At 36.4% G+C, this 27,079-nt stretch overlaps 1 protein-coding gene across 12 annotated transcripts in view; it reads right to left on the reverse strand.

Annotated features, from left to right (window-relative positions):
* BTRC (beta-transducin repeat containing E3 ubiquitin protein ligase) overlaps positions 1–27,079 on the reverse strand; it is a 227,594-nt gene that overhangs the window by 97,493 nt on the left and 103,022 nt on the right. For 2 of the 12 annotated variants that reach the window (XM_037804160.1, XM_037804162.1), the window contains exons 1-2: positions 8,889–8,996; positions 3,181–3,248 (exon numbers count right to left, since the gene is read on the reverse strand). The exons of 8 other annotated variants lie outside the window; for them this stretch is intronic. The gene's annotated coding sequence lies outside the window, so the exon portion shown is untranslated. Of the gene's footprint in view, positions 1–3,180; positions 3,249–8,888; positions 8,997–9,230; positions 9,388–16,283; positions 16,305–27,079 lie in introns of those variants that run through there. 2 more of the 12 variants (XM_037804164.1, XM_037804161.1) reach the window with 2 other exon arrangements.

A 27,079-nucleotide genomic window follows, 5' to 3' on the forward strand; every position in this document is an offset into this window, starting at 1 on the left:
ATCACATTTTCATCCTAAAGGTACTTAGGCTAAAACAAAATTATGCTCAACTCCTCTATACTGAATTGCCAAGTAAAAAATATTGATCTTAACCTAATGGGATGAGTGGTAACGATCTAGCCCAAATCCCAAACTTTCTTCCTCCTGACACTATTTTTTTTTTTAATCATCATTTTATTGAGATATATTCACATACCACGCAGTCATACAAAACAAATCGTACTTTCGATTGTTTACAGTACCATTACAGAGTTGTACATTCATCACCTAAATCAATCCCTGACACCTTCATTAGCACACACACAAAAATAACAAGAATAATAATTAGAGTGAAAAAGAGCAATTGAAGTAAAAAAGAACACTGTGTACCTTTGTCTGTTTGTTTCTTCCCCTATTTTTCTACTCATCCATCCATAAACTAGACAACGTGGAGTGTGGTCCTTATGGCTTTCCCAATCCCATTGTCACCCCTCATAAGCTACATTTTTATACAACTGTCTTCGAGATTCATGGGTTCTGGGTTGTAGTTTGATAGTTTCAGGTATCCACCACCAGCTACCCCAATTCTTTGGAACCTAAAAAGGGTTGTCTAAAGTGTGCGTAAGAGTGCCCACCAGAGTGACCTCTCGGCTCCTTTTGGAGTCTCTCTGCCACTGAAGCTTATTTCATTTCCTTTCACATCCCCCTTTTGGTCAAGAAGATGTTCTCTGTCCCACGATGCCGGGTCTACATTCCTCCCCGGGAGTCATATTCCACGTTGCCAGGGAGATTCACTCCCCTGGGTGTCTGATCCCACGTAGGGGGGAGGGCAGTGATTTCACCTTTCAAGTTGGCTTAGCCAGAGAGAGAGGGCCACATCTGAGCAACAAAGAGGCATTCAGGAGGAGACTCTTAGGCACAAATATAGGGAGGCCTAGCCTCTCCTTTGCAGCAACCGTCTTCCCAAGGGTAAAACTTATGGTGGAGGGCTCAACCCATCAAACCACCACTGACACTATTTTATCAGATTTTAAGGGTAACTACTCGGTGGGTACTAGGAGAATGTCTAAGGTATGAAAAAGTCAAGGGAGCTAAAGCGTAATTGCTACTGGAGAGCAGAATGCAGAGCTGTGGAAGAGCTCTTTTCCCTTTCTACACCATCAGGGCAACAGCTTCCTTTATTAAAAAGAACAACTTTTAACAAACAGGAAAAAGAGAAAAAAGCAAAAGAATATTGTTTGTTACAGCTTGTGGTTAACCCAAATCTTTTATTCAGGACCATCCCCCATGAGAAACCAAATCAAACAATGTGTGTATATTGTTACATAAAATGGAAGTAGGGACTTTTAAAAGTCATAATTTCAGGAGCAAGGAGCAAAGTGAAGAGTAAAGCCAGTGAATAAGGGATGAGTAACTCTACAGTCTCGAGGGGGGAGGGAGGTCTCGTGTACCTAAGTGGTCACCTCAAATGTCCTCAAAGCCTGTGTGTGGTCCTCAACACCCAGAGAGCTCAGCAGCACAGTTATTCCTTGCATCTTTATCTATGAGGCATCCCAATAAGCAGTAATCATAATTGCCCAAGATTATCAAGCTAAATTATATACAATACACTCTAAGGTAACTAATGCAAGCAGGAATTATCAATGGATGCTAAAATTAGTGGATGAAGATTTGATGAATAATAGCATAGTTACATAATCTCTAAGTATTTCTCTGTAAGACACTTAATTCAAAGGGGAAAACAGTAACTTCACAGTGGAGAAATCCAGTAGACACCACTAACAGACATCACATGCCTCTTGATACAATACACTGAGAAAAACTCATCATCACTTCTGAGGTATCCTTGCCAAAAACACATAACCTAAATCTACTCATAAGAAAACAGCAGACCAATCCAAAGTGAGGAACATTCTATAAAATTACTAGTCTGTATTTAACAAAAATGTCAAGGTCATGTGAAATTCAAAGACAGAAATTGTTTCAGATGAAAAGAATCTAAAGAGAGATGCAACTGATACATGCAATCTTGTGAAGTGACATTTTCTTTTCCCATAAAGGACATTATTGGGACAACTGGCAAAATTTGAATAAGGTCTATAGATGAGCTAATAACATTGCATCAGTGTTAATTTCCTGACTTTACCCCCCATACCCTTTAAAAATTTATATACAGAAAAATTCACTCTCTTTGGTGTATAGTTCTATGAGTTTGATAAAAGCATACAGTTGTGTAACAACCACCACAATCAATATATACAACGATTCCATCACCCCTCAAATTCCCTTGTACTGCCCTTTTATAGCAACCACTCTCCCCACTGGCAACCACTGATCTATCTGTTTTTGGTTTGTCCTGATAATTTTGCCTTTTCTAGAATATCATATAAGTGGAAACAAAAGACTACAAATAATACGTAATCTTTTGAGTCTGGCTTTTTCAACTTTGTGTAGTGCATTTAAAAGGCACTACTACTGTTGTATATATCAGTAGTTCTTTCCTTTTTATTGATGAGGAGTATTCCACTATATGGCTGGACTAGTTTGTTTATCCATTTGGTTTCCTAATTTTGATAATTTGTACTGTGGTTATCTAAAAGAATGTCCTTGTTTTTAGGAAACATACGGAAATATTTAGGGGTAAAGAGACATTATTTTGTAACTAACTTTCAAATGGTTCAGAAAAAAATAATATGTAAACGGATGTGTGTGTGCATGTATCTATAAATAAAAAGAGATAAATCAAACAAGGTAACATTAACATTTGGGGAATCTGCGTGAAGGGCATTAAGGGTATTCTTCATACTATTCTTGCAACTTTTCAGTAAATCTGCAATTATGTCAAAATAAAAATTAACAAAATGATAATAGATCAAATTTAGAATAAAATGTTAGAAAACGGAAAATGTCAGATAAGCATAAATATATTTAGGGGGGAAATGCCATTAAATATAACTAAAAAATCATATTCTACCACCTAATCCAAAACCAACTAGAAAAATTTGGCTACTCTGAGCAACTCATTCACATTACTCAGATGGAATACTTCATTATAGTAGATGATCCACAGGTCTTTTTAGTCTTCAAGTAACAACATTCAACCAACAGCAACATTATATTAAAATATTTCTGAAAAGTATACTACATAACTTGCTACCATTTATATGAACCCAAATATTTATCTCTTAGTCCAGCACTTACTAGTTTAGAATTAAAAAGGGCAGCATAAAACTCTCACTGACAGCTTGAAAGCATTCAAGTGGTAACACCTGCAATGGTTTGGGTAGGAAAAAGTCAATAAATGAAATTATTGCTAAATCTCATGACAGTAGATCTCAGAGATGTATTTTAGATAAACTGTTTCCAAAAGTATCCTGAGGGTGATACTTTTTAATAAAAAAGAAAAAGTAATCACATCAAACAAGAAGTATTCATATTACAGACATATAAATTGTCTCAAAATCAACATACACAAATTGAAACCAATCTTTCACCATTCTTACCCATTCTAGGTCAGCTCTTTCCCACTCAACTTTTCCTTTTTATCCCAGACAGAACTCCTTTGACGTATACCTTTTTTCTTTGAACATATCTGGCCAATCTCAAGTCTTCAATTTTTCCTTTGAAGCATCTATTTTAATAGATCTGATCCTACCTCTGCATTTACACTGCCTCTACTCTAGTCCAGACCCCTCATCACCTCTTAACAGTGCTATCACTATTGATATTGACCTCCTGATATTCTTGCCTAAATCTCTATCTGATCCATTTTATACACTACCGTCAGATTCTTTCTAAAAAGAGTTCTGGGCTGGTTTGGATATATTATGCCCCCCCCCCCCAAAAGCCATGTTCTTTAATGCAATCTTGTGGGGGCAGATTTATTAGTCTTTTGATTAGGGTGGAAACTTTTGATTGAGTGTTTCCATGGAGGTGTGACTCACCCAACTGTGGGTGATACTTGTGATTAGAATATTTCCATCGAGGTGGGGCCCCACCCATTCAGGGTGGGTCTTGATTAGTTCACTGGATTATTTAAGAGAGGATCTAAGAGCTGACACAGACCCAAATGCTTGCTGACACTTAGAGATGGGTTGGAGATGTGGACAGAAGGACATTTGGAGATGCTAAGCTAAGAGACGAAGCCCAGAGTTTGCCCTGGAGAAGCAAAAAGAGACCCCGGGACATTTTAGAGAATGCCGTTTTGAAACACAACCCGGGAGGAAAGGACCAGCAGATGCCAGCCATGTGCTTCCCAGTTGACAGAGGTGTTCCAGAAGCTATCAGCCGTTCTTCAGTGAAGGCATCCTCTTGTTGATGCCTTAATTTGGACATTTTCATGGCCTTAGAACTATAAATTTGTAACCTAATAAATCCCCTTTATAAAAGCCAATCCATTTCTGGTATTTTGCATAATGGCAGCTCTAGCAAACTGGAACAAGGTCCATCATGTTTCTCCCCTGCTCAAAAAACCTTTTTAGCTCTGTGACACCTCTGCTCATAAACCTTTTAGAGCTCTCTGATATCTACAGGATAAGTCCAAGCTTCTTCTTATAGCAACCACAATCTGGCCAACTTCAGCTTTCAATCAAAGTCTGTGCACCATTTACATGACATTATTTATCATTCTCCGAAATAAGAAAAGCCCTTTCTCATCCCCATGTTTTTGCTAATCTTATCCCCTCTATGTGAAATATCCTTTTTCTCAATCTCTTCATCCTGATTCAAGACTCAGCTAAAATGATACCTTCTCTGAGAAGCCTATGTTTATCCCCTACCAACCCCGAGTTGAAATTAACCACTCAGAAACCAAGCATTTTATTCTGATTTTCAATTTAGCTCTTATTCCTTATACTGCATATATTAATGAACATGTCTCCCACCCCACCCTAGACTGTAAGTTCCCTCAGGCAGGGCCAGTTTCTTTTTCATCTTTATACAGCAGGGGCTAGATACATGGCTGGAGAATACAATAGCAGTTTTTCAAATGTTTGTTGGATTGAATCTATTATTGCCAGATTAATCTTTTTAAAATACCACTAGTCTCATGGTGGCTCTTTGTTTCCATGAAATCAAGTACAAAGTTCTAGGTCTGGTTTTCAGGACCTTCCAGAATTTTCTGCTATATTACATCAAGTTATTTCCCTCAACATACATATTCCACCCTAGTTAATCAAGTCTCTTCACAGTTTCACAAACATGTGATGTGAACATGAAAGTTTCAGACTGGAAGAATCTTTAATGCTAGTCCTGTTCACTCAAAAATTATAATCACAAAAAGATTATTTAATCTAATCAAATCCTATCCATTATTCTTTTTTTGTTAGAAAAGTTGTAGATTTACAGAAAGATCATGCACAAAATACAGAGTTCCCATATGACCACCCCTATTTTTAATATCTTGCATTCATGTGGTACCTTTATTACAACTGATGAGAAAATGTTATTATAATGTACTACTACCTATAGTCCATAGTTTACATTAGGCCTATCCATTCTTAAAATGAGGTTCAACTGACATCTTCTCTAAGAAACCATAGAACTACTCCATCTTTTTCTACTAGAAATTCATTCAACATTTTTGTCTTGATCTACACAACTGGGCACTTAATTAGATAATTTTTTGCCTATTGCTCTCAACTACCCAGTAAGGTTGAAAGCTTTATTTGCAAAGTCTTTTAGCTCCCTCTACCTGCCAACACACTACTTAATATAGATTACAGGTGCTTAATAAATAATTGGATCTCTATACCCACATTGTCCAGCTAGCTTAAAAATAGTTTTCATAGCAGAAAAACTGCGAAGTGATAGCTGAACTACAATCCTACCAGCCTACTCACTCATAACGCTAGTATGCTAATTTAAAGGAAGAGTTGGGAAACTCTGGCCCCCTGCCTATTTTTGTAAATAAAGTTTTATTGGAACATAGCCACAGCCATTCATTTTCATTTATCTTTTGTCTATGGCTGCTTTTGTGCTACAATGGCAGAGTTGAGTAGTCACAATAGAGATCATATGGCCCACAAAGTCTAAAATATATCCTATGTAGCCCTTTAGAGAAAATGTTTCCTGATCCTTGATTTACAGGGAAAAGTTCTTCTGTGGATAACCAGCATTTCAAACTTTTCACAGTTTTTTGGTGTCCAAAACAAGAAGTAGAGAACGTTTCGATGGTAGCAAACAACAAGTTTATGGCTGGGGCAATATCCTCCACAAACTAGTAAGTGGCTTATTTACTGTTTTCAGTTATCTGTTTGAACACACAACTCCTGATGACATGGATAATTAAGAGTTGATTATATAATCAAATAAAAACCATATTAATTTACACAGTGATGAAAAGTCAGGCACTCATAATGACTTACAATAATCTTTGAGTAAGCATTTTGCTCAAGGTTGGATAGTGCAACAGAGCCTGTGCCTATATGAATAGACGTCTGTTATGAGGAAAATAACCAGCTCTAAAACCAGAAGTAGCATCTTCCACCTATGCCACATTCTTCATTAGGAGAGTTCAAAGAACTCTGTAACCAAGAAAATTGTATCATTTTAGCAAAGTAGGTAGATTGTGGTGAATTAAAAACTGCGGTTTTGAAAAACATTTTTATAAAGGAATCATTTGCTCATCATCATGTTGAATGACAACCCGCTCAGGAAAAAACATCTTGAGACCAATTTCTAGTAACTGGCTGCAAAAATCACACAGAGGACTTGACTGGTAAGTTAGTAACTGGATTAATATTTTTCCCACTAACTTATTTTGTGACTTGGGGCAAATTATAGCCTCCAAATATATGTGATTTGCAATTTACAAAAATAGAAACAATTATTCTTCTACAAGGTTAAAAGGTAATTTAGCCACATGGATAAAATCATTCAAATTCTTACAAAAGGTGACATCAATAAAACATTGTGTGTATGGGGGGATATTTACATAATTTTTTTAACCCTTTTAGCATACTATGGGGAAAACTTGGGTCATTCAAGTTCAGAAGCTGATTGAAGAATCCTATGCAAGGAACAGTTTTATGGAGGGACTGAAGTATCCTCTTATACAAGTTATAATATAATCTTATATTCTCTGGCATGTTTTCATGTACATTGCTTCTCCAGCATGTTATCATCTGACATACTCTATTAAATCACATCCACATCAAAGCCTCCTTATATTGCTAAATTTCAACAAGATCCTCCATGTAAAGCTTTCAAAGAATGATGTTTTCTAGTTATACACCTAGTCCAAGCACAGTGCTAGGAACCAGATAAAATGGAAAGCACTCTCTGGGACAACCAAACAGACAGGACTTTCATGAGTACTGCCTAACCTTCTATGGCAGAGGTCAAAAAACTGCCAAGTAAGTTTTTCACCCTACTACATTGTCTGAGACTAATTATAAAACACTACAGATGCAGCCTTTCTCAAAATGCAAAGGGATTGTGTATATTTGCAAAGAACAACTATTTTTTATGCTTCCAAATTCTTAATCCTGTTTGGAGCTGTCAGTGGGGGTTAATGGAAGCCTTGGATAGGAGAATTCCAATCTGGTTGGCAGATGGATAGGTTGGTTATAGCTGCATAACTATGTCTTGCCTGCAGGCACAATTCAGCACACTGTTAAAGCAATATAAAGTCTCTGTCAAGCTGAACCATTTGGATCAGTAGCAAGGAGAAATAATAATAAAAAAGAAGTTCATTTCTGGGCCTTGTGCATTTATGCTAGTATGCAGAAACTGATTAATTGTCATGTGTGCTGGTCTTCTATACCTCAGATTTCTACTTCTGGAGTAGATTTTGCATGCTAATATAATCATTCTCCCTCTTGAGACATTAGCAAATAATCAAATGAAAAACAGGATCATAATTTACTGAGATTCGAGCAATTCTCTATGCAAATTTGACTTGTTATTGCTGCTGCCTCGTTAATCTGAATGCCTTTGACAAACTCCTTTGATTTATGAACTCGTGACAACTCCAATGTGTATATATTTTGCTAGATTGACATTATCATTAAGAGTGGGTGGACTGAGCTCACATGAATGGCTGATTTTATTCGCTGGTGTCTGCTGCTCAACAGCTGAGCATCTCCTCCTCACAAAGCCCCTGAGCGTCAGGCTCTTCCCATCTTCCCATCCATTCATCATCTCGATGTTAATTGGCCCAGGCTTTAAGCAAATTTTCAACACGATTTAAAGGCACGATGACACTGATTACTGACCCTCTGCCATACGGTGCCTATTGATTAACCTGACAGAGATGATGAGCTTGAGGGAAACTAGGTGTGTGGGGATCTCAGTGGGGAAAATATATTGTCTACGCAGGCAAACACTTGTCATTACCTCACAGGCCAGAATTTGCACAGCACATATTCTTAAAACACACTACTGTTTTAACACCCACAGCTAACGTAGAAAGTGCTTTCTGTATTCAGAGATATTACAGATATGTCATATCAAAGCACGTGGTACATTCAGTATTTAGAAGAATTCCCCAGATAGATGGCTGCCTTTCAACCAATTATGCCTGCGCCAGCTGATGTATGTAGTTTAGGTTACATTCAAAGCAAGTGCTGGGTGGCCATGTAGCGTTGAATCATATCAGAAAAGAATTCAATTTGGGAAAACAAATAAGGCTCTTAAAAATAAACATATACAGAGGAAGGAAGAAAGGGAGGATTAAAATTATCTGCTACCATTCCACCACTACTATAATAAGCTGCCATTCTACCACTATTGTAACAAGAGATATTCTTTAAGAGGAAGAAAACATCAATTTCATTTTACAAATTTTATTTTCTGTTCTTTAAATACTGCTATCTGATTCCAACTGTCAAACCACTCCCAGCACAGAAATTACCAAAAATTGAATATTTTAAAATAAAGCAAATAATATGCAAGTCTAATAAACATACCCCTTAAATTCTTGCTTGCCCATTTACAATTGCTATATAAACTGCTGTACTTAGGGAATTGTGCAGGATCTCTGAAGTTAACCTTCATTAGAAAACGAAATGCTTCGTTATTAAGAGAAAAAACATGACAATTCACAGTCAATAGTAACTGAGCACACTCATTAACAACACAACAAAAATCTGTTTTAAGATGATAGGTCTGCAAATTGACACAAACAATGTCATGCAGCACAGTATCTGGGATTAGACAAAAACCATCTTTAGATAGGAAGGTTCTTATTTAAAAACAAAGCTAACAAAATATGCTCCCTCTTGGCCACACGTATCACCTTGTTTACTTACGAGTCCTGGGGTAACAGCCAATATACAGTTTTACACACGGAGATTTTGGAGCAGCACTAATAGTTATTTTAAAGCTAAAATAACAGAAAACTGAACAACAGCCCAGCTATAGTCCCTATTTCGGTGACATGGGCTGTTCATGTAAGAGATCAAATGTTTTTCAAGTCAAACAGCATTGGTGCCTGTTATACTGGAACATGTAGCTTACTCCCTAAAAGCCTGCCTCCTGCTCTTTTAAGATAAACGACTCAACTAAGCTCTGAGATACTCTGATAAGGACAGAAGAGACAAGTTGCACCAGGGAGTGACAAGGCAAGGGCCTGAATGAGCAGCCTGGCTTTTGTTAACTTTTAAGTTACAGAATACATAAAAATACAGTATTTTAGTATTTCACCATTAAAATTATAGCTACAGGAGAAAGACAAATTTGTAGCAATAAATACAGGGACAGAAAAAAGCAGTTACCTCTGTTTTGTGAATAGGAGAGATTACACAGCTGTCTGAACACATCCAGCTATGTGACTTCTTAATCAAAGGTTTGAACATCAACTTAGCAATGACTATGAGTATATAAAACAGTTTGTAATTATGTTAATATGCTCCACATCAGAAGTAATAGTTCATTTAAATTCTAAAGGTTTTTTGGTTCTAAAAGGCTTGATTTAAAAACAAACAAAAAAACCACTTCATACCTTACCCTTTCAAGTAGATGTTTTACATTTTATTCTGCTTAACATACCAATGCAGTCACCAAACCACATCTATTTATAACAATGTGGCTTAATATTTTAAAAACCTAACAGACTTACAGGGGGCATTTATATACTACTGTAGGTTTTGTTTTTCTTGAAACAACTAAGAAGACTACCCTTAATTCAGAAAAAATAAGTTTCTACATATGGTTCACACTGCTGAAAATATAATGACAACACACAAACTAGCTAAACAAACAAGGCAAAATGAATAAAAATTCACCAAGGGAATTTGGGATGCAACATATATATTAAAAAGTGAAGCTCACCTAACATGTGAACAAAAATACAACTAGCATAATTTACCTCACTTTAAATCCACATGAATCTTAATTTTTTTTTTCTTTTCAAGATTCTACCCTTATGATTAATTATGTGTTTAGGACAGATCCTTTTATGCCACAATCTTCTTTGCTGCCATATTTGTACAATATGTTATCCAGAGATCCTCTGCACATAGTTTTTTGTGAATTAACAGGCACACATTTGCTTCTACTAATAACAATGTGGTAATTTTTGTAACTCTAAAGATATGTGAGTTATGTAGATCTTTTTGATTACTCAGAATAGGGTTGAGAACTATAGAACACTTAGAACATAAGCCAAAATCTTTTTGTTTTGCTAAATGACTGGCTTTCATCACCTTGGTTACCTTCCCTGATTTGGACTTCCCATTTTATTAAAATTCAGCAATATTGTGAAAGAAATTTAAGATCCCTTTAAAGTTCATAAATTGTAATATCTCCAAACATCTACCCATTTTGGAATGAAAATAACTTTATTATACAGAGTCTTAATGACGTTCATCTCTTCTTGCTTATTTCAATAGCTTTTGAGTCCCGTGGCTGAAAAACAAGGCCCAACATACGTCCTAAAGGGTACGCCTTAAAGTATAGCAACAAGCTGAAAGAGGTGGGATAGGAGAATGTATGACACCAGAGGTAAAGATAGATGATAAAGACTGGGACTGTACAACGTGGCAGAAACTGGAGTGGCCAATGACTGTTACTAAATATACAAATATAAAAATGCTTTTGCATGTGGGAAAGCAAATGAATGTCAACCATGTAGAAATCTGAAAAAGGGATGGTATTCAGGAAAAAACATAATCAAAGCAAACTGGAGTCTATGGTCAACAGTAACATTGTAATATACCTCCATTAAATGTAACAAAGGCAATATGCCAATGCTAAATGTATATGAGAGGGGGATATAGGGGAGGAATATGGGATTCTTGGTAGTGGTGTTATGTGCTTTCCTTAGTAGTATATTGTATTGTATGACATGTTATTTTTCTTTTTATCATTTTTTCTTATTGCTAAAAAAAAAAACAAAACAATTTTTCTTGTAGTAATCAGTATGTTCAAGTGCTGATTGTGGTGATAAATGTACAACTTTATGATGATACCATGAACAACTGATTGTACACTGTGGATAAATGTATGGTATGTGAATATAACTCTATAAAATTGTAGGAAAATATAAATATAGGAGTAAAAGTGTTGGAGAAAACATGGTGAGAGGGATGATGCCTCACCAATATGGACTAACTACAATGTGTAAACTCAGAATTGAATCTTAGAACATAGCCTAAAGTGGACACAATAATTGTAATAGTCCCTAGACTGTAAGCTCTTACAGCAGTTAACTCTATCCCTGAATTGTAAGGCCTATCTCTAACTTTGAGATGCTGATCCCCTAGCGTATAACCTGATTGGTCTTTGGAACAATGCATATCTCTGAGACACCTGAAACTCAGAGCTAGAGCTTGGCAGATATGAATGGCAGTATTACTGCATACAGCCACTGTCAAAAAAAAAAAAAAAAAAGCTGAAAAAGAGCCAGACTTCAATTAGTGATATGAATGAAGCAGGTCTGGTTAAGACCAGGGCAAGCCAGGCCAAAGGATAAAGGTTGAAACTGATTGTGTTTTAAAACTTCAACTTTCATATGAGACCAAGGGAACAGATATCTATTTGGTACAGGATCTAAATTTTCTAAACGGTACAACTCTACAGTCAATTTGTTCAAACACCACAATTGCATGAAACTTTGAATAGGAAGTGAGATACGGTAGGTTAGTATACGCTGGAGTGAAATAGTGACACATCCTAGAGTAATCTGGGCAGATAATAAAAAATATATTTACAGCCTCCCCCTCCCCAGCCCCGAGGATCTGGGGGAAGGTGCGGATGTGTTGGACATCCTCACCTGGACTGGTGTTGATGTTGTCACAAACATTGGGACTGGCGGTTTGATGTGCTGAGCCCTCGAGCATGGGACTTGCCCTTATGAAGCTCATTACCACAAAGGAGAGTCTAAAGTTGTATGTGATGGTGCCTAAGAGTCTCCCCCTGAGTACCTCTTTGTTGCTCAGATGTGGCCCTCTCTCTCTCTAACTGAGCCATCTCGACAGGTGAACTCGCTGCCCTCCCCGCTACGTGGGACCCGACTCCCAGGGGTGTAAATCTCCCTGGCAACGCAGAGTATGACTCCCGGGGATGAATGTGGTCCCGGCATCGTGGAACTGAGAGTATCTTCTTGACCAAAAGGGGGATGCAAAATGAGACGAAATAGTTTCAGTGGCTGAGAGAGTCCAAATGGAGTCGAGAGTTCACTCTGGTGGACATTCTCATGCACTATATAGATAACTCCTCTTAGGCTTTAATGTATTGGAATAACTAGAAGTAAATACCTGAAACTACTAAACTCCAACCCAGCAGTCTGGACTCCTGAAGACAATTACATAATGATGTAGATTACAAGGGGTGACAGTGTGATTGTGAAGACCTTGTGGATCACACCCCCTTTATCTAGTGTATGGATGAGTGGAGGAATGGGGATAAAAACTAAAGGACAAATGGGGTGGGATGGGGGGATGATTTGGGTGTTTTTTTCACTTTTATTTTTTATTCTTGTTCTGGTTCTTTCTGATGTAAGGAAAATGTTCAGAGGTAGATTGTGGTGATGAACGCATAACTATGTTGTCATGCTGTGGACGGTGGATTGTATATCATGGATGATTGTATGGTGTGTGAATGTATTTCAATAAAACTGAATTTAATAAAAAAAAAAGGAAAAAAAAAAAAAGAATAGCAACAAGTCAATTAGAAATCACACACCACACTTGACTTTATTCCCTTGCTATCCTCTTAAAATTTCAGACTATATTCCTTATTCTAGATACTAGAGGTTTAATTTGTAACTTTTACTATAAATCCTGCTGCCTCATCATCTGCTCATCTCCACTACTACTAGAAATCAGAAAACTAGAATGAGGGAAATATGTTTTTATAAAGTGAATACAGCCATTAATATAACTTACACTGTCTGCATTCTCATAGGTCCTTAAGTAGCAAACACCAAGGTAATCTCTGCCTAAAGATTCAAAATTTAAGTAAGAAGGCTTCTTCTTCTGAAGTGCCAAAATAAACACTAACTCATGTCTTCAGTTTTTATTTGTTAATTTTACCAAACAACAAAATGGATATAAAAACCCAAACAGATTAACTTGGAATTCTATCAAGAATAGCTTAATAAATTTATTTGGGAAGATAGATAATTTCACTGTCCCCAGAGAAAAACCACCTTGAAGTTTCTTTTTCCTGACAATGCTCTTTGATGTGTAAGTAAGAGATTTTAAAAAGCTTCTCTTTTTCTCCAATAGAAGGGATAGTTTCTTTCTATGCCAATACAAATGGTTTCTACTTTAAAGGATATGTTGTGTGTATGTTTGTGTGTGTACGTATTATTCTTTTACAAAATTCCTCCTCCAAGCCTAAAGTGTTAAACTATTGGAAAGCTAAAGAATGGTTGTATACCTCTAATCTTCCATTTTGCTAACCCTACAGAATTTTGTGTATTTCTGACAAATCTTACAACTAATTTGATTATGCAGTCATGCTTTCCACACCATGACTGTCCTCAATCAAATTTAAACAGTCACAAAACAGACACCTACATTAGTTTCTTTTCTCAGAATTATCCTATAAGTAATCATAATTATAAAAAGCAAGTGTTTGTTAACATTTAGCAAGAATGAAGAGTTTTCTTTGGAAATATTAATCATCCTTTGTTGATTAAAGAAAGTGAGAAATAGCAATCCAAATGTCCCAGAATTATTCTGTCTGATCAGCTTCTTGAAGTGGCTTTTAAAATTTAAGTAATCATTTTAGCACTGAAATTTAAATTGAGCTAATTTTAAAGAATGATCTTTTAAAATCTGTACTAGCTATCATCAATAGCAATACTGTTGTGATATGAATTGAAAAAAATTGCTTCACTAACTTCAAGGTTTGGAAATGGATGATTGATTTGGCAGATATCAAACATTAATTTTTTAATGCCATAGTACATGTTCCTATAGCACAGAACCTGTGAATAACATAATAGCCAACTTTGGTATTGAACTTTGTTTTTCCACAAGTCCCCCTTGTCGAAACTAGTGTACCTCTCTTGCTCCTACAGACAATGAAGGAGCTGAGTTCAAAGCCAGTTGTCTATCACTGATTGCAGTAAAAAGGACATTCTGGGTAGTCGTTGGTAAAGAAAGCATAGCCATTTCTAAATGCCAGTGGTTCCCAACATCTCCTTTCCTTCTGAGTGGAATGAAGTCTGCGAGCACTGACTGGTGGGTCATTCAACCCATGAGGGCCTGGAAAGGTTTCAAGAATAACAGAGGTCATGTAATTGCCAAAAGAGCATTAACCACTCAATCATAATGGATAATTAAATGACCTACATGATTCCTGAAATAGCTGCTCTATATTTGGTCTATTACTTGTGTCCCTCAAGATAAGCTACTCGTCTGGTCTGCCTTGACCTGCAAAAGTCCAACCTGTGCCTGAAAACTGGCTGCATGCTTCCATTGCTTTGTAAACGCATCGCCCCCCTTCAGCAGACATGCCCCGACTATGCTTTCAAGAGGACACACATAAAAAATCAATCTTGTATCCTTCTCCCTATTGTGCTCTCTGGAATACAAATAACTAAAGCAAAGAAAAAAATTAGTAAATTCCTAGTTTAGATCTTTGGAGGATAGAAGGAAGAAAAATAAGAAGTACTAAGAAGGAAAGTCATGATTAAAAAAAATTTTTTTAAGTTTGGTTCAATATGCCTCCAAAGAATTTTACATTTGATTATAAAGCTAGTCAGGGATTTTTTGTGGGCAGCAAGTCATTAAAACTCCAATTGCCTGGACTGCATTTTTGATGGTGTAGGCTATTAGAATCTTTCCTGGCCTAGTTTTTCAGTCCATACAGAAGGCAAACTGCCTCTCAACAAAATGAAATATACACGGAACCAACTGTTTATATAAAAGCAGTAGCAAAAAGAGCAAGAACGTACATGCTTCAAATTTTCATTTCTCTACATAGTTCAACAATCTCATTGTTAATACTTGATCAGCAATACAACCAAACAGAAGCCAGCTGCACAAAATGGTAAAATATGTTGGAGAATTTGCTTCTTTAAAAAGGTCTGCCTGGGGCCCTAGAGGTAGCTGCACATCTAGCAAACACTACAGAAAGAAGCAGGAGACAAGTAACCAAAGACAACCCCACAATAATGGCAAGAACAAGGGATATGAGGGACAAAAGAGTTCACATTTAGAATGCCTTGGAGGCTAGTAGGATTCTTCCGTTTCCATAGGAAATTATGTAGCTTGAGGCTCCCAACTACCCTGATCTCTTACTTGTACATGAATGGCTTATTAAACCTAGAACATATCTGTTTTAGTTAACTTCTGGACAGGGAGAGGGCTAGAAGGAGAGAAGAAGAACAAAATGTACTTAAATGCTAAATTTTTTCTCCAGGCTGAATGCCTTTCTTCCAATAAGACATTCAAAGCAGTGACCCAGCAAATGGATTGAAAAAGCAATCTTCCGTCCCAGTGCTACATTATCATTCCTATTCAGTATTCTCCATGAGATATCTCAATCAGCTGTGTGTAAGTGACAACGCAGCCCATTGCTGGGTTAATTAAACATTTGACTTTAACACCCTCCCCGTCATTAAGCAAATAAAAACAGATAATTCAAACTGCACTTCATCCTCAGGGTACACAACACACATGTCAAAATTAAGAGAGTCCAAGGCCTCTGGGGGATTCCACTGGGGCCATAATCAGTTTAAATCTTATCTGGTTTATCAATTATTCTATTGATTAAAGCGAAGCGATTATACACAAGTCCTCTGCCACATGGGACTGATATCAGCAGAGCAAGAAAATAATTCCAGGAGGTTCCAAAATGATTTAAAAAGAGACCAACAGACAGACCAATAATAGTCAATTATTACATACCAGTGATCCATATACTGAAGAGTTGATTCTTAAGTTTCAGGCGGGTGAAGTGAACTGTTTCCAATCACTATGTCCTCCTGCTACACCTTACAATTGGCTTGAGTAAATTTATGTGTTAGAAGATCAACATATTTTCTACTGATTTAAACAGAAGCTAGTATGCTCAGTAGTTGAAATATATGTTATAGATACTTATCCTAAACAGGAAGACTCCCAAACGGGGTAAACTAAAATTTTTTTCTAATCTTATCTGTCTGCATGTAACCATTAACAGGAATGGAAAAGGACAAACTTAAACATCTGATTCATCTAAAAATATAAAATCACCCAGCTATTCTAATGTCCTAAAATAACACATTCCTGAGTAAGAGAATCTAAGAAGTCAGAAAGAGCTTATGGTAGTTAGTCTTGACTCCTTTTACTAATTCCAAGGGCAAACATCTTCAAAGCTATTAATAAAACCCTGAAAATACAGAGATGAATCTTCAAATGAAATGTTGATTTCCAAACCGTAACATATCGATTTTCTACCATAATTTTTTAAACACAATTTAGACACCTTCCTGCCCAATTCATTGTGTAATATCCTTCAAATGTCCAAAACCCCTTTCACCTCAAGGCCATGCCCTACTATATATGAGAAAAGCACTAATAAAAACCTACTAACAACAACAAAAGGGTGTGTGTAGGTGGATGGGTGTGTGTGTCAGACTACTCTACACCTGAAATTTGTGCATTCACAGCCATGTTCTTCAGAAACGAAATTTATTCACTGCTATGCTGGCACCACATATGCATTCAACCATAATTTAACTTGTCCTTCAGATTTTTGGTTTTCAGGCAGACTAAGTAAGAAACCTGCATTAGCATGCTGTATTCTACATTCACCACTAGAAATACTGAGGGTGCTATTTATAATTGTATTCTTTTTAAGAGGTTTGTTCTCTGCAGCTGTTTTCTGCTTGCAGTGTATTTTGTGTAATCAGCACATCATCATAAATACATTGGCTGTTCCCCTGAGGGTAGCTGTCAGTGTTTAATTTACAGAACAACCTGGCCAATGTGAATTTTAACACTACAGCACTATGGCAAGGAGTTACCATACTCAGTGAAAAACAGGTTTCTATGAATTTTTGTATCAAGAACTGGTCCCAGGACAATTTACGGTCTAGAAATACACTGTTTAAAGAAGCACTTTATACCTTACACTCTTTCCCATTTATAGCTTTAGAAGAAGCTTGGAACTAACTATTAAACTACAAGTGGGCACTACCAATTTAGGAGACAACAAAGATTTGAAATCTATGGTCTACCACCAGCAGGAGGCACTATAATAAATTTACCTATCTCTTTTTAAGCTACATGTAGAGCTATCAAAAACACCACTGCTCCCTTAAAAAGTGTGTAAAGACAGAAGGGAATAAAATTTAAAAGACAGACCAGTCTCAAATATGTCTATCGCTCCTTTTGCTGAGATGAGCTATATCTGTATATTGCTTCCTTATGACTGCTATTAAGCCAGACCCCTAGCTCACTGAATGGGAAAAATACATGGAACCAATGATTATTAACAGTAGTAGTCTCCCTAAGTTATACATGCAGTGCCTGGTACGTAAAGGTTCTCAATAAGTGTCTAATAAATAACCATATATTTCTTGATGACAGGGTTTGAGTCTTAATTTATGTTCAATACTTTGTAAGTACCTGGCACATACAATTTAAGGGAATTGTAGCTAGTTGTGAATGGCAATGTTATGTTGTAAAGCGTTAGATCTACGTGTCAAAATTCATTTACTAAATCAGTAAAATGCCCTTAAAGCCTATATTAACCATGCATATCATATTTTGGTTATTTTAGTGAAAGCAATATGTATGAGAAATCAAAGTAGCTCAATCATAATCAAAAACAAACTAGCTTACAAAATGTCGGCATACTCAAACTGACATTTTATTTTAATAATGAAGAGAACATAGGAGAGATCAAGACTTTTCAATTCTTTATACTTGTTTCTTTCATATGATAAAATTGAATGAGATTATTTTAAATGTACTTCCTAGTATTGAAGCGGTATTATACACACATACACACACACTATAAATGAAGTGATTGTACATACGTATTTTTCTGTTAAGGGCTATTTTACAAATTAGAATGCCTAGAGCAAAACTGAATCAAAAGTTATTTCTTGCTGACTTTCCTCATGTGTTTGCTTTTAAAGTTGTATAGAATTATATTTTCATGATGTGTTTTACAGAAATCTGTAAAATTACTTTTAAAATTACTAAAATTACTTTTTTAAAAAAGAAAGAAAATTACCTACTTCACTTTGGAGGCTTCGAACTTGCCCAATTTTGTGTTCAACTATTAACCAGAGCAACAGAAATCTGTACAAATTGTTTTGATATAGCAATAATTAAAATATTTTCTAGAATAATTTTTATTTTAAATAAATAATCATGTATAGCAAAATCTGATAACACCCTTAAATTGACTGTCCTCGGTATTTCTGATAACCAGTAAGAAATTTATTTAAGTATACAAACCCAATATCATTAATTTTTTCTAAGGCAATTTCAAAAAGGTAATTCTTTTTTTATATTTAGGTCATATGAAAGGCAAAATGAGAAGAACATGATCCATTGACTCAGAACACCTTGGTTGTTTTGTTTTTGTTTTTGTTTTTACCAATAAAATTAGAGGTTAGAAGTTTTTAATTAGATTGAATATTTGCAAGTTAGTACTCCATTAAAAAAAACCTTTATGCCTAATAAAACATACTTGAACTTTTAATGGATAAATTAATCACATTCTATCCTTTTAGATTTGGAATTACAAAAATATAACCTGGGACCTTCTGAACTAAACTGGATGGGGTTAGACTGAGGTCACACTAGATCAGATGACTGCATTCTTTCTTCCCTGGAGACCACGTAGTAGTTCCACAGCCTGCCATTAGATAGCAGCACAGTACACATCATCAGTCATGTCTCCCACAATCTCTCCTGTTACGGTTGGAATTATCTCAGTTACACTCACTCACACACATACACATACATGCACACACAAAAGCTGATTCTAATTCAATTAGTGCAGTAGGCAACTCCAAAAAAGAGTAATTCAATTAGTGCATTGTGGAGCTCTACAATACCTCTAAGCAGATGTTCACCATCTTCAGGAACTAGAGCTAGCTTTAAAATACCTGTACCACTCAGATATGCCACTACATTATGTCATTTGTCAAAGTGCTTACATATGCTTTTCTGGCTTCAAAGAAAGATGAGGAAACAAACCCAGGCTAACTTCCTAGAGATTTTTCCTCACCTACATGAAGGAAGTAAACCCAATTTTAGGCTGTAATAATTAAATTACATTATCCAAATTATGTTCAAAATAAGAGGTATCCCTGTATCCTACCCTATTAAACACTTTTACAGTACTGCCTCTAGTTATGCATGCCATATTGTAATAAGGACGCTGTCAAGGTGGAACACATTCAAAGGGAAAGACAACAAGAATGATAACATCCTCCACCAAAATAGGTGGTTTTAACAATGGCAGGAATGATTATTGACATTTGCCAAAGAAACACATATAGAACCAGAACCTGGAGGATAGAAGATATATAAGCAACATGATAAAAGAAAATAATTACTTCATAATTACAAAAGGCAGAATTAGAATCAGTGGATAGACCAAAAGTTTGGCCCATTCTAAAAGGAAAACTTTGAAATAGAAATAACAATGCAGAAGAAGACAAGTTGCCTCAAGAAGTTGTAAACTCACCAATAATCACAACGATCAAAGAGAGATGAGATGACCTTCTGCCAAAGATACTTCACCAAGGATTCCTGTATTGTGAGAGGAATGTGACTAGATGGCATTTTGATGTCCTTTCTAATGCTGACATTCTACAGTTATATGAATACACTGATTTTTGCTCACAAGGCAAGCCTGGGTTTTAAGTAATAAAGCTAATCATTAATATGGAGGTGTAGCTGCACAAAGCCCATAGGCTGTGAGGCACTTTCCTAGTAACAGGTGTATTAATAACACACCAAGGGAAGCAGAAACTTTGTACAGTTATATGCTGTGTTAAACTTAGGACATCCCATAAAGGCACATATTTCTCATCTTTTATTTCTTATATAAACATTTGCACTCCTCTTATTCTTCCAAGATTGAAAATAATGGTTTATTTTCACTCATCCTCTGGAAATCAGTCAATGAGAAATCAATTTCCAGAAGAAAGATTTTTGAAAACTCCTCCACTGAATCAAGATGGGGTTTGTACAGCTTAAATGAAAATCTACACCAGTATTTATGCTTTAAAAATACAGAGCAATACTTAACAAAAACACTAACTAGTTCTCAAAATCCTTCCATCTGGCTTTACTTTTTGAGCATTGTATTTTGTCAGTGAGGACATAATTCTGGGCACAAGGGAGCAAGACATTATTTTGCAAATACCGTCTCTCTCCTTCCAGCATGCCCTCAAAGCAGGGAAATGAGAAATGTCAAGAATTATTACAACCATTTTTCCGGTGCATTTCACTATGTATTCAGGATAGAGAACAACTCTTGCCTTTCACATTTGCACAGGAGAAGGCTAAGCTAAATAGTTGTCCTTTAAACCCATCGATAAGGGTTAATTCAAGTACTTTCAACACAAACTCCTAGTTTTCTACACTCCCGAAAAATTGCAAAAGGTCATCTGCAGTTAATGCTCTATTTGTAAGGTGTATGCCAAAAAAATGGATTAAGATAAAAGTATATATCTATCAATAGTGCTGCTTTCTCAAGAAGAAAAAAAAAGTTTTAATTATAAAATATTTGTTGTTTTAAGACGTATTGAAACAGTTACAGAAAACTCATCCTGTTACTAGAAATATTTTCCAGGAAATATGTTTTGGCTTCTTAAGTGAAGATTTTCTATTCGTATACCATTAGGTGGGACTAATACAATCAATGGTTCTTCCATATTACCTATTCATTAAGTTCACAATAAATACAATTTGCACATTTAAAAAATATTTTTTGCCATATTTTAAAAAATATTTCATAACAAACCACTTGCCAAAGAAACCGGATAATTAGAGCAATCAATAAAACAGCTGGGTTAACTATGATTTGACTGGCAATATTGCCATACAGTAGGCTATCAGTTTAATAAACTACGTCATGGCATCTGTTATCTTTATCCACTACCACCTCTCCACCCAACCTCCTGCCTCTACAAAAAAGAACCAAGACCTAAGCTGATTCTTCCTTACAATAGGTTGTTCCATAAATCCCAGTATTAATATACTACCCCTCTTTTAATCCCCTTTTGCCCACCCCTCACAGCCTGTGTTTGTGTCCCAGTGTGAAGTTTATTTGACTCCATTAGCACCACTTCTCTTTAACATTGTCCCTTTTCGTGCATTTAAGACAACTACTTCCAAGCCTATCAATGAAAGCAAACAAATGGGGGAGAAAGGAATGAACTGCAAACACTTCAAACAAGAAAGGTTGCTTAAAAAACCAAGTGTCACATTCTGACAGTTCAATATTTCATAGACAATACAAGGAATGTGCAATGCCACTGTAACTTTAAATCTTTTCCTCCTATGTCAGTCTCTCTTTCTCTCATTGTAATGCCAAAGGGAACAGCAATCAGAGTGGAGATGTTCAACGTGATAGAGGTCAGGACACCATCGGATCAACACACCAGAAACACGACCTTGTTTATTTTTTTTTTCCACAGTATTATTGTTTACAGGGTGCTTTGCTCGTGTACCTTGTGGTTCTTAGCTAAAAGATGAAATTACAGCCCAGGATGAAGCGCTCAGGCACACATCCAATTTGTGTTCCCATCTCAGAAAACAAAAAGCTTCTAAGGCCCTCAGGCTGCCATTCAAACTTGGAGGCTGACATTTTTAACAGCATGAACCATAGACTGGCAGAGGGAATGATCTAATGCATTTCTGACTTGTCAATCAAAGATCTCACCTCTGCTGTCTTGTAAACAGTTGGGGGCCATCTAACTACATTCATAAACCTAGGGAGAGCTTACTGCCAGCTGGGTGCTGGAGCCACATGCTCTGGCTTCTATTCACCAAAATCATGATTCAGTTTTATAATCTCACTGTAAATAGTCCATAGGCACATTTCCAGGACTATTGGAATAGAACCAGAGTAGGGAATACAAAAGAGATTTTGGTCAAATACTGTGTTATTTTCAAGCTGTTGGAATCCTGTACCCATTTTATCCTCATTTTACCAATGCCCCCCAAAGGACTATATTATGCTGCAACTGAAATGTTTTTTAAAAAATTAAACAAATGGCCTGCCAATTTAAAAATCTAGGGAAAATATACTAGTATTATATACTAGAAATTTCCCTTATGTTTTATTATCAGTAAGAGAGGAACAGGTACTCCCCCAAACATGGAAAGTATAAAAACTGCAATGACAATAGCAACCATATTTTAATAAAACTAGTCATGTAGTTTCTTTCAAACATCAAATTTCTCATGTTCATATATAAAAGCTTTGTATTTACTAGTTTGAAATAGTGCAGTATTTGTTTGTCTGTAAAGCATGAAAACATAAAATTAGAGTACTTCTCTCTTTCCCTTCCGTTTATGCCCTCTCATCAAACACTTACAAAAAAAAAAAAAAAAAGATTAGACCAATCTAGCTAAGGTTTAACTCTGTGCTAAAGGATCATGTATGGAAATGGATATACTTTTTTCATGTCAATTTTACAGGACACAGAATTCCAACTGAATTCACACTAAACCACAGATATTAGGTTTGCAACAAAGGTCTCAAGGATTTGAATGGTACACCTGAGAACTTTAAAAGGCAGATGACAGATAACCAAACAGGGGAAGGTAAATTGTGAAATACATTTCATGATATACTACATCCCAGGCCCAAATAACTATTTCAAAATAGTTGGTCTCCAGAGGACTGGGCCAGAGAATATAGAAAAGCTCAAAGCTACTCAATATCACTCTCAGGAAAAACAAAAGTCATGTGTATCACCTCCTAATACTAAAGTATTGAAATTCTTAGAGGTTTATGCAGCTAAACAAGTCAAGAGATTGGTCATTTTTCCCAATGAGGCCACTGTAATTAAAAGGCTTTCTCTCTTCATAAAAAATGACAAAGGAAAGAGCTTCCTAAATGTCACCTATCTACAAAGATTTCACATCTTGGCAGTCCACATAAAATACCAAGTCTACAAACTAAAACAAGGAAGGACAGCAAAACAATAAAGCACTGCCACATAAAGCAGAACAATACTGAAAGAAGTTACAAGTGGCTATGGAAGCCAATTGTGATATGGAAGTCACAAAACAACCAACAATGATTCCTGAATAGCACAGAAAGAACTCCTGTGGTACTCTGGCATAAAGACGGCAATAACAAAAAGGTAATCTCTAGAAAATAAAGAAAGTAATATGTACCTCTCCCGAGGAGACAGGTGAGTCTCAACTGTTCACACCAAGAATCTGTCTTATAAGGAGAGTGCATCCCTATAGGTTCCCATCACCCTTTTAAAGTTTTCATTAATTCTATTCTTCTGGTTTGTGCTTCTTATACTGGGGCTACTCCAGACCCCCGGGGTACCTTTAACTGTATTCTCCCCTCTACCATAGGCAATTAGGGAAAATCCAACAGTGTTCAATATAAAACAAGCAATGTCTCCTCTTTTTGGAGTGAGGAGTATAATTTTTCAGATCCATCAGGAAAAATAACAATAAAAAAAGGAAGTCTGATTTTACAATAGGATGATTGGGCTTACCGTAAACATTAGATAATGTTTCACATTCACCTGTAAATGAACATTAGCTACATCACAGACATGTAAAAATACTCAGCAATGGAGGAATCTATCATTACAAAACTTGAAACAGAATATTTAAATAACCAACCAGGTATCTGGAAAGATAAATCGGCCCAAATGAAATCATTTTTCTAATATAATTCTCAGAGTAAGGTAAAATGCCATGAACTCATTGCTACCTTTTTTTTTTTTTTAACTGAAAATATAAAAATTTGAAGGATACAATCTAAATAATAGATTTCAATGTTAGCTAAAAATGTTCTTAAATCTATAATTACACTATCCTTTGAAGACACTATCTTCAATAATATATTTCCAACGTGTTGCACATGTGCTTTAACTTTGTGCTCAATCAAGACTAAGGGATCACTTTTAGTGTGCCTAATGATTTCCATCTTTGTCTCTAGACTGCTGCTTATCACTACTATCAGCATTTTAATTTTCCCAGCTTCTATTATTTTACAGAATAGGGTAAAATGCAATAAAATCATCAAATAATTGCACATACATACACTGTTAAGAAGTTAAAGATGTTGCCACCATTGAAACTGAACTGTTAGCTGGCTGGCAATATGCATTTGTTCATCAATGAGAGTCCAAATTCATCACACAAAATCCAATTCAAAGAGGATCATTATAGTGTGAGTTGTATGAAAGCCACATACATAAAATTTGAGCACTATCTGTAAATCAGACTTAGTATGTTTTTCTTTTTTCCATATAAATTGCAGTCTTTGAAATGGTTATTTATCACAACTTTTTTATGAATACAGAACATAAGTATGTACGTATGTACAAGTACCAACAGCAATCCTTCTCCTCCTATCCCATATATACTTTTCAAGAGTCTTCTTCAAACTATCTACTATTCATTCGGCAAAAATTTATAGAGCACCAACTTCTCTATCAACCACTGTACTTGACACTGGGAACTAAAAAATGAATGTAACATAGTCTTGCCCTCAAGAAGCTAACAGTCTAGTGAGGGAAAGTGACACAAATAGCATGCAATTACAGTGGCATCTACATGTTATGACAAAAGTATGTATCAAATTCTCTGGGTATGGATGCTCTGACAGTTTGAGGGGGGAGGAGGTAAAAGAAGAGGGAGGGCTTTCTTTGGACAGTTGAAACAAACGTGAATTGAATCTTGAAGAAAGATTAGGAATTATCCAGGTAGACTACTGTTCCGGTTTGCTAATGCTGACCATTATGCAAAACACCAGAAATGGATTGGCTTTTATAAAAGGGGGTTTATTTGGTTACACAGTTACAGTCTTCAGGCCATAAAGTGTCCAAGGTAAGGCGTCAACAATCGGATACCTTCACTGGAGGATAGCCAATGGCTATCTGTTAGCTGGGAAGACATGTGGCTGGCATCTGCTGATCTCGGATTTTGTTCCAGCTTCTCTCTCAGCTCCTGTGCATTCTTCAACATGTTGCTCTTGGGCCATTCTGTCCTCTCTCAGCTTCTCTGGAGCAAAAGTCTGCTTTCAATGGCCGCCTTCAAAATGTCTCTAAGTTGCAGCTCTCTGGCTGGGCCTGTGTGGCTCTTTTTTTAAAAGTACACCCTGAATGGGTGGGACAACACTTCCAGGAAATGATCCAATGTAAGGTCTCGCTCACAGTTGATTGAGTCACATCTCCATGGAAACAATCAGAAGGTTCCAACCTAATCAACACTAATACATCTGCCCACATAAGACTACATCAAAGAACATGGCATTTGGGGGAACATGATACATCCAAACCAGCACAACTACTAAAGGCAGGAGGGAGGAGAGGATAAGTGTTTGGGGTTGGGTTCTCCAGGTAAAGAGAAAAGAATATGCAAAGATACAGATGCATGAGAGAACACAGCACTTTTGATGTTTGGAGAACTGCAAAATTTGAAATGGGTAAGAATTACATGAGATGAAAGAGGTGTTAGGATATAAGACAAATTCAAACTTTGTTCAACTTACAACTGAGTAAGCAACTGCTCATGAGACAAAGAGTGACCAAAATCAATGTTACCAGCTGGACAATGTAGAAGCTGGGCAATACCATATAGCTGAAATGCAAAAAGGACAAGTATCAATGAAACTGTAACAACTGGGAGGAATTTTGAATATTTATTTTCCTTTTACTTCTCTGTATTTGCTACTATTAAGATTTACATTTTATACTTTTATAAAAATGGTAATAATAAACATTTTAAAACAATACTATATTTTGGTATGCCTGTGTGTGGGTGTACATGCATACATGGATAAGTCAGTCCAGATAGAAAAAAGCTCAAGTGTTAATGATGATTATCTTAAAATGGGGGAATTATGGGTGATACTTTCCTGTTTATATTTTTACCAAATATTTTACATATTCCACACTGAAAAATAATTAGTTTTAATAATGATGCCATCAACATGGCAACATAAGACATCCCCTGGAAAAGTCTCCCCGCAGAATCACACAATAAAAGGAAAAATTCCACTTCCTTGGAACTCTAGAGTGCAACAGAGACTAAAAATGGACCTGCAAATATGAAATCAAAGAAAAAGAAATCACCAAAATCAAGCAGGAGATTTATGCCCCAGACCCGCCAGTCTGGACCCTTCCTTATCATAGGCTCCGGGCAGCTTACAAGCAGCACAGGGACAGCATGGCCCAGGTCTCTCCTGCTGCAGATGCAAACCATAGAGTCACTCACAGCAGCAAGTTTGAACCCAATGCATATTGAGGCACAGGGCCCCCAGTCTGCAGAGACCCAGTGTGGAACACAAGTGGCTGAGGAGCGCCCATCATACAAAAGGACTCCTAGGGTAAAAAGAGACTGCAGCAGAACTGTTGGCAAGAGGTACACATACTCAATCCAGTCTCTGTTTCCTGGGCCACCTAAATGTAAAATGGTCCTATCTGGATTGAATCCAGCTGGCTCCCTGGGATGAGATACCCTAATAGGGAAGAAACCAGAGGCAGAAA

Source organism: Choloepus didactylus, chromosome 15 (assembly GCF_015220235.1).
Source record: "Choloepus didactylus isolate mChoDid1 chromosome 15, mChoDid1.pri, whole genome shotgun sequence".
NCBI classification, from domain to species: Eukaryota; Metazoa; Chordata; class Mammalia; order Pilosa; family Megalonychidae; genus Choloepus; species Choloepus didactylus.